The sequence below is a fragment of the Micropterus salmoides genome, unplaced genomic scaffold, assembly GCF_014851395.1.
Source record: "Micropterus salmoides isolate LMB-PRFRI ecotype aquatic unplaced genomic scaffold, ASM1485139v1 Ms_hic_scaffold_8, whole genome shotgun sequence".
NCBI lineage: Eukaryota > Metazoa > Chordata > Actinopteri > Centrarchiformes > Centrarchidae > Micropterus > Micropterus salmoides.
The window spans coordinates 29623751-29631887 of NW_024044570.1; the positions used below are offsets into that span (position 1 = coordinate 29623751).

The 8137-nt window shown below is 40.4% G+C and overlaps 1 long non-coding RNA gene across 1 annotated transcript; it reads left to right on the forward strand.

The window, feature by feature from the left end:
* Window positions 1-6651: 6651 nt before the first annotated feature.
* Window positions 6652-7418, forward strand: LOC119893534. Its single transcript, XR_005442813.1, has 2 exons — window positions 6652-6779; window positions 6875-7418. It is a non-coding gene; the product is annotated as an uncharacterized LOC119893534 (long non-coding RNA).
* The last annotated feature ends 719 nt before the right edge of the window (window positions 7419-8137 follow it).

The window sequence follows — 8137 nt, forward strand, 5'->3', positions numbered from 1 at the left end:
CATCTTCTGGTATCATTTAACACTTCTCTGTCGATTTTTATTTGCTATTCACATCACTTGAAACTGATTGATGAGTTCCATCACATCAATTAAACGCTTTTGTGGCGCAGCAGCAATCAGCTGATTTAACTCACGGAGCCTCCAGCTGCAGCTGCGGCTGCTTCAGACGTAGTCTGTGTGATCAGCTGGACGTGCAGCCTCTCTTTTCCTCTGTTTGAGTCTTTAGTCTAGTTAAATGAATAGTTTAAACAGACTCCTTACTCGTTTTGTACTTGTGACTGTCGCCTTGGAGGAGATTTGCAATTCACCAAGAAAGGAAAAAGCACTCGCGGAGATCTTTCAATTCAGTTAATGATTGAAAGTTAACAAAATATCCATTGTTTACTTTCAACACATTTATCAAAAAATACCTTAAATTCATTTCCCACAACTTATTTGGTCACCAAACTATCTCACTCCTCCTCTCTCATTAAAATATATAATATATAATATTATAAGTAGTATAATACTACCCCTGACGATGACCTAATTAGGATGAGGAGTGATCTGATACAATTTCCCAATACTTTGATGTAACAGTTATTTGAAACAAGATAAAAATGAAGTAGATATTAGCTTTATTGCCAAGTAGTGTTTTACACATACGAGGAATTTGCTGTGGTGATAAGGTGCTACATGTAGACAAACATACAGTCAACATGAATAAATGTAGAAACATAACATAAAAACATAAATAAATGTAGAAATAGGCTACCAATCAACTATTATGGCTTCAACAGGTGGCATTTTATGCAAGCTATCAAACGAGGTACTCAATTGGTATCGGTATGACTTTAAGGGTACTGGTTTTGGTACTGGTATCATGAAATTTTAAACGATACCCAACCCTACTCCAAACCCTGTGTGTGTGTGTGTGTGTGTGTGTGTGACAATAGAGAGGGAAGGAGCAAGGAAAATGTCGGAAGTGACAACGTGAGTTGCTGGATCACACGATGTTCCAAAATCGCGTTTTTCTCTGCTCATATTATGACGATTGCCAGTGCACCAAATCTTTGGGCGGCAGCAGAAAGAAACAGCGAAGTCGACTTATATACTTATATAGTATACAGAGAGGGGGTTCTGTTCTCTCTGTAAAACAACGGTGGAGGCCGTATGTTCTTGTGCACGTAAGAGACTGTTATGTTGTAGATAATGATCTCCTTTGAGAACCAAAAATGTGTTTTGTTAACACAAAAAATGGTAGAGAGAAACAAAAGAAAACAATGAAAAGCAGTCTGCTCTTGATTGGTGAGTTAGACTTGCACTTAAGGAAAACAAAGTTCAGAGCTGAAAGGTAGCTGCTCACGCAGCAGAGGATGGCCAGGAGCAACTGATGTGTTCTCCTTTTATGGACTCAGTGACGTCATGGCCGGACCGCAGGGAATTCCTTTGCTTCTGTGAGGGCTTGGCCAATAGAAACCCGGTGTTTTGGTTTCAAATTAAATGTCACACTCAGATGTAAATTAATGGACAGAGAGATTTTGGTGCCTTTTTCTGTTTATAGGCCTTTAGGATTACATACATGCTGCTTTGTTAAGCTTTTTGCCTACATGCAGGCCTCTTTTTTGTTTCCATAAAATTAGGTTTCCAACACTTGCATCCACAAAGTCACTATACTATGCAGCAAGAACACATTAGATGTTTATTTAACATCCAAGGAAGGTTATTAGTACTGATAGTAAGTTTTGAACTAAGGTTTTCTCTTTTATACGCACTTTAACGTGCAATTCTCTACGTTTTTCACATACTGTCTGCATCTACTTTTTTGTTAAAAATCAAACAACAGGTTCAGGGATGCACCCTGCAAAAAATAAAAATATGTGAAATTTACATCTGAAGTCATGGGTTGACAACACTGATGACAAAGCTTAGTAGCTACGTTAGCATTAGCTATGTTAGCTTTGTAGTGTTAGCTGTCTTAGCTTCATAGCGTTAGCAAACTATATTAGCGTTAAAGGTGTTGACAGCCCGACAGCCCCCCGTAACCCCTACCCTCACCCTAACCTTCACAGGGGTGTGTGCCTAAACCTTAGTCATGGCCGATCGGCTAGCAGCTGGAATTCACCTTATTGTGTCGCTGCGGTCTCCACATGTTTGTCATGTGATTTCCAAAACGTAGGTCCGGTCGGGAAATGGAGTTTGAAATTGCTGTTTTGAGACACATGGCGCTATTTTGGGATTTGCTCATATGAGTCATATTTGGAGGGTGGTTAATACGACCTATCTTGTCATTTGACTTGGTGGACTTGTTAAAAACATGTAGAAAATACACTGTGACATACACACACAACATATTATCTACACGTTATCCAAGCGTTATCGTCATTATTGTTATTGTGTTAAAGTGTTGCTGACGCATCACATTTTCACAAAACATGTTAATTTCACATGTTTTTGGCCTCCCTGGCTTTCCATAGACACGCACACACTTTGGTAAAAGGAACCCTAGGGAAAGAGATGGAGCAGTCTATCACGCAGTCAGGGTCATAACAGCACCCCTACTTAACCAGCCACACATACACACATACATCTGTGAAGTACAGAAAGAAAAAAAGACACACATGTACAACCATCTTTGCTCACACACTCATGCTCTTGCGTGCATCTCTTGTACATAAAAATACATTGATGCATCCTCATCTACAGCGCTGCTGGTGTAGCCTGGTAGCAGGCTGCTGGTTAATCACTGTGCTAATGTCACTAAGCTGATTGGCCAGTCAGGTCATTTTGATGTTTGTTAGGGAAACCACAAGGCTAGATGAGTAACTAGTATGACTCACTGCCTGTCTTTTCTCATCTATCTATCTATCTATCTATCTATCGTTGCTCGGTTTCCATGCAGTTGTCCCTTTAATATTAAGATAAGTATGTAAAATACCTGTCTTGCCAGCATAGAATTTCAGATCCCCCTGACATCCCTCCTAATTGTGCTGTTTGCCCAAATTACTATAATTATTCTATATGTCTCAATCTGATTAGTGCAGGAATGCAGGACATTTGCAGGCATTCTGTTTTGAAAGTGTTTTTATCAGTTTTTAAACTAGAGTGTAAGCATTTTAAAAATTTGCAGCAAATATATTGTTTTTTGCAGGTGGTGAAGTAGTAATGAGAAAAGACTTTTGGAGTAAGTGGTCATTAAATGCATTTTGTGTGAAAGCAATGAAAAATGATTAACGGTCTGGTAAGCATACACTTCTATTTTACTGACTGTGTGAAGAGTTTTGACAATGTGACTTCTGCTTTGACCAATGCATGTTATCGAAAAAATTTTACTACAGAGTAGGGCTGACCCCGAATAGTCGAAGATTTGATGCTTTGATGGGCGGAGCCTGATTCAACTGTCAATCTCACAGTCGAAGCTTCGCAGGGAAACAAGGATCACACCATTTTGGTGATATGGGGGTGCTCAACGTCTGATTTTACATAGAACTACCAGTTTTCTCCCAATAAGCTAATATACAACCTAGGCATAGCGTGTTTGTGTGTAGTGGCAGTGGAGGAAAGCAGAGACAAAGGGCCAGCTTCACTGGTGTTGTGCTGAGTTGTCTGCACCTCGCAGGACTTTCGGATAATTTATCACCGTTGATGAATGACACAAGGAATATTATATCGTTTTTAAATAGCAAGTTACTTGAAATAGACCTGCGAGGGACCGCGACATGCATGCAGTTGTCGGCAGCACGGCATGCAAGCTAAACTCCACACAAGACCGGTGAATGGCAGGCGAGAGAGAGAGAGAGAGTGAGAGAGAAAAAAGGTCTTCAAAAAGCCTAGGCTGCAGCTTCTCAAGTTTAAAGCGGAGCCACCATGCTCATAATCGCCCTGCACAAAAACTACAGAGCAATTGCAGCATTGTTATTAATTTTTTTAATTCATACATACAATATAAGAACATGTACAGAAAAGTTACATGACAACTCCAATTTATCACAATTTGGGTCTTATTTTCATAGGTTAACCCATCTGACCTGTCATTTGTGATAACATTAATTTTACAATGTTATTCTGAAATTTTGGAACAAAGTAACAATGTTGAAACTGGAGAAGCTATGAGCTTTCAGACAACCAAATATATTGTAAACAAGTCAAAAGTTGAAATTATTTACATGTTTTTGGAGGTAAAATCAAAAGTAAGATGATAACGATATGATAATAAGCCATCTATGTACAGAAAATGGTTTTCTCACAATTACGGTTAGTAACAAGTGTGTTGAAACAGGAAGTGAGTCTGTAAACTGCGATGAAGATTATAAAGGACAGTTTGGGTATCACATTTACCCTTGTTTGTCTTCCAAATAAGCTTGGCTAACAGGGGTCTGTTTAAAGAAATACTCTGACATTTAATAAACTAAGAAGCTCTGAGAAGATCGGTACCACACTAATATCGGTCCATCCAATAAAATACTGACCAAACATCAAATTGTTTCAGTTTATCCTAACCTGCTCCATGCGTCAGGCTAAACAATGTGTCACTTGTTTGAAAAATAACTTGCTCTGGTTCTATTTTTACTTTTAAGTCTTCAACCTAATTTTGGTTGATGCTGACATTCTTGACGTTTTCACTTCCCCTCCAGTTAGCAGACAACACAGTGGACAAGACTCATTTACAAGGTTGAAATCCGGCACATCTTGTTTGATCCACAGCAACCCTTTTTAAAAGGAGAAGGTTTGGAAAGAATTTGGGGAGTCATGAGAAGGGATTTTTGAGTCTCCAAATTATTTGATATAAAATGCACAAATCCAAACTGTTGGTACACAACAGCCGATTGTTTAGACAGGCTGTCATTTCACAAGTTACAGTTATGTAATAAATAGATTATTACCAAAACTTTGTTTTTAAATTTGTTACAGCTAACCTAGTAGACCCAAGTGCAGGACTAGAAGTGGGAGGAGTTAGAGAAATGGGGAGTAACAAGTAAGTAGACTTTAACAACCTGTCTATGTCCGTAACTGGGCTTTGAGAATATGTATACAATTCTTAAAGTTATTTTATTTCTTTTATTCTTTAAAAAGTTTTTTATTTTATTTTCTCCTTGTCCTCCCCTCCTTCAGTTTTTCCTTTTCCTGTTTATTGTTTTGTTTGTCTCCTCTCATATATGTTCTTCAAATCTGCCACGCTCATAATAGATGTCTTGCATCTATTTTGTGTTTTGTGTATGTTCTTGATGTCTATTCTGTTTCCTGGATCCCTTGTTCTCCCTCTTCTATTTTATAATTTCTTTTGCGTCCTCTCTCTCAGAGTGATTGCTGACGGGACAACTGACATACACTCTGTTGGTTAACACTTTCGTTCCCTAAGGGACATTTGGCCTATGAAGCCCGAGAGGGACAGTGGGAGAGAAAAGACAGGAAGGGAGGTGGGAAAAGAATGGATAGAGCAATGAAGGTTGAAAGATGAAGAAAAAGATCTGCTTCCCCTCTCATTCTTTCTCCTCCTCGCTATTACTGCTTTCCGTCTCCCTTCATCCCCTTCTCTAGGTCTCTCTCCCTTGCTCTCTCTCTGGCCTTTCCATCGCATTGATCAATAACACCGACAGCAAAACAGAGAGGAGAAAAACGCTTTGTGATATTTTGGCAGGTGAGAAAGAGGGAGGCAGAAAGCGAGATACAGAGTGAGAAGACAGAAGAAAAGGAGGCAGGGGGGGAAATGAGATGGAAAGAAAGGCAGAAATGAGGGGTGGTCTGTTTGAATTTTTCCATTAAAAGAATCAACTGCAACAGCCTGGGAGAGATAGAGATGGATGAAAAGACACAGAAAAAGTGAAAGAAGGAGAGGATGGGTTCATCTCTCTCTCTATCACACACATACACACACATAGACCCAGTTCAGTATCGATGAACGCTCCTGGAATTGATTGTATAATTCTGTCAAAGCCCTAACACCTGCGGTAACAGACAGCTGTGTGTGTGTGTGTGAGAGAGAGACAGACTGTGTCTGTGTTTGATGGTGTGTTTCCTGTATGGCAGAAGATGATTCTTTTTCTCACAGTACACCCTGACCACAAAATAGCACTTATAAGTGAATATCCTAAACTAATTAGGGTGACCAGAGGGACGGTCCGGAATTACAAGCAGTTGTCCCGACTTATTTGTCCCAAAAGTTGGACTAAACCTGTGTTTTGATTAGTTATAGCCTAATAAAACATTAAATAGCCTATTGATCGTTGTGAAACATTCTTTCAGTGTTGCCCACAGATGGGCACTTGTTGGCTCTCCATTGAGTACAGCAGGGTATCTGAACCTTGTGTCAACAGCCTGCTATAGCCACAAAGTAACACGCGTGCGTGCTCTTTAAACCTTGTTGTTTTCTAGTGTAGATGAAGATGGTGGACGTTACTGTCATGGAGGGCAGGTGAAGTGTAGCTGCAGGCAGAGAGATCTGACACGTGCATTGTGCACAGATGTGGCAGACACCGCACTGATGAAATTAATTAAATTAAATAGATGTTATGTATATCCCAACTCAAAGCTTTCAAGATGATACTGTCACGAGGCTGTGAGTTTGGTGTGAGTGTTGTGGATGTTGTATGTCTGGAGTGCGTGTTGTGAGCTTGTTGTCTTTGTGTTTGTCTGTCTCTGCTTGGCCCTCTCTCTGGGAGCTGGGGGTGTGTCTGCTGCGGGCTCTGCTCACACCTGAGTCTCATCCTCATCAGCGCACCTGACCTGTGTCCCGTAATCAGCCACGGCTTAAGAGGCAGACTCAAACATCCAGTCCCTGCTGGATTGTTGAGTATTCACACGTATGTTATGTCAACCCCAGCCAACCCTGAAATCTGTTTCTGCTTTTGTAAGAATTGTTTTGCATCAGTCTAACCTATTTCTCTCTTTCCCTCAGAAAACCGCCAACTGGAAAACTCTCTGTTCCGCCCGCAGCCTGGTCTTTCCCCTGCTCCCAGTCTGCCAGCAGCCACGTCGTGTTTCCCTCAGCCCAGGATCAGGAAGGGAGTTTCTTCCTCGAACCCCCAACCCCCCTGCTCTACATCTATTGAATAAACTGTGTATTCTCTACTTAGATCTGCGTTTGGGTCTTCTCTGCTTGGAAATTCTGACAGATACACTTAAAACAATGGTATGATATGCTTCAAAGTTTAAATGAGAGAATCTGTCTCCTAGTTGTCTGTCATTTCCTGTTGACAGCTGCCGAGGTACTTGCTAACTATCTGTCTGTGACCACCTGGATTGTTTATTTGGAGAAAAATTCACAACTTTATTGGTCTTTTTTTGAACAGTGGAAAGACCGCATGTGTATTTACCACCATCTTTGACCGAGTGGTGATCATACAGAGGATGTTAACAGATAATAGTCAAGAGTTTTGTTTGTGTTGCAATGCTGTCAAAAGTTTTTCAGTGTGAAGCGAATAAAGCCTGTTAGGACTGGACTATTTTTTGATTATTTTTTTTTGTGCGCCTGACCTCCACTCACAGCAGTGAACGTGATGTTCCACATCAAAGCGAAGCTCTTAGCTGTGTGGGAGCACTTTAAACTGAGCGAAGATAATCAAAGTATGGCGTTTATTAGCTTTACTTTAATTTAATTACATATCAAAACAGTCACATAGCCTACATTTAAACTTATGAGCACATTTATATAATTATTAGGCCGATTGTAGAGGAAGAACGTTTAGTAGGCTTATGATAATGATGAATATGATAATAAAAGTTAAAAGCAAATTTTTCATAACGTGTTGTTACTCATCCCGTCTGCTCTCTGGATCCTCGCCCAGCTAAACTATTCCTGTATTCTGGTCTGGACCTGTTCAGATCAGACTCTCAGCTATTGTGTCACACAATACTTGGTACAGCAGCCACCAACCCGGTTTGGCAGCATCTAGTCTTCCAGTCTGCCTTGCTCTTCCCCGGCTCAATCTCTGACCCCTTCCACCCCGCAACAAATATTCCTCTTATCTACCTCCTCCCACTTCTAGTCGTGCACTTGGATCTTCTAGGTTAGCTGTAACAAATTTAAAAACAAAGTTTTGGTAATTATTTATTACATAACTGTAGCTTGTGAAATGACAGCCTGTCTAAACAATGCCTCTCCCTCTAGGGTGCCCCAAGACATCAAAGTACCAGATGTTCTGATCCCTTTTCCCATAGA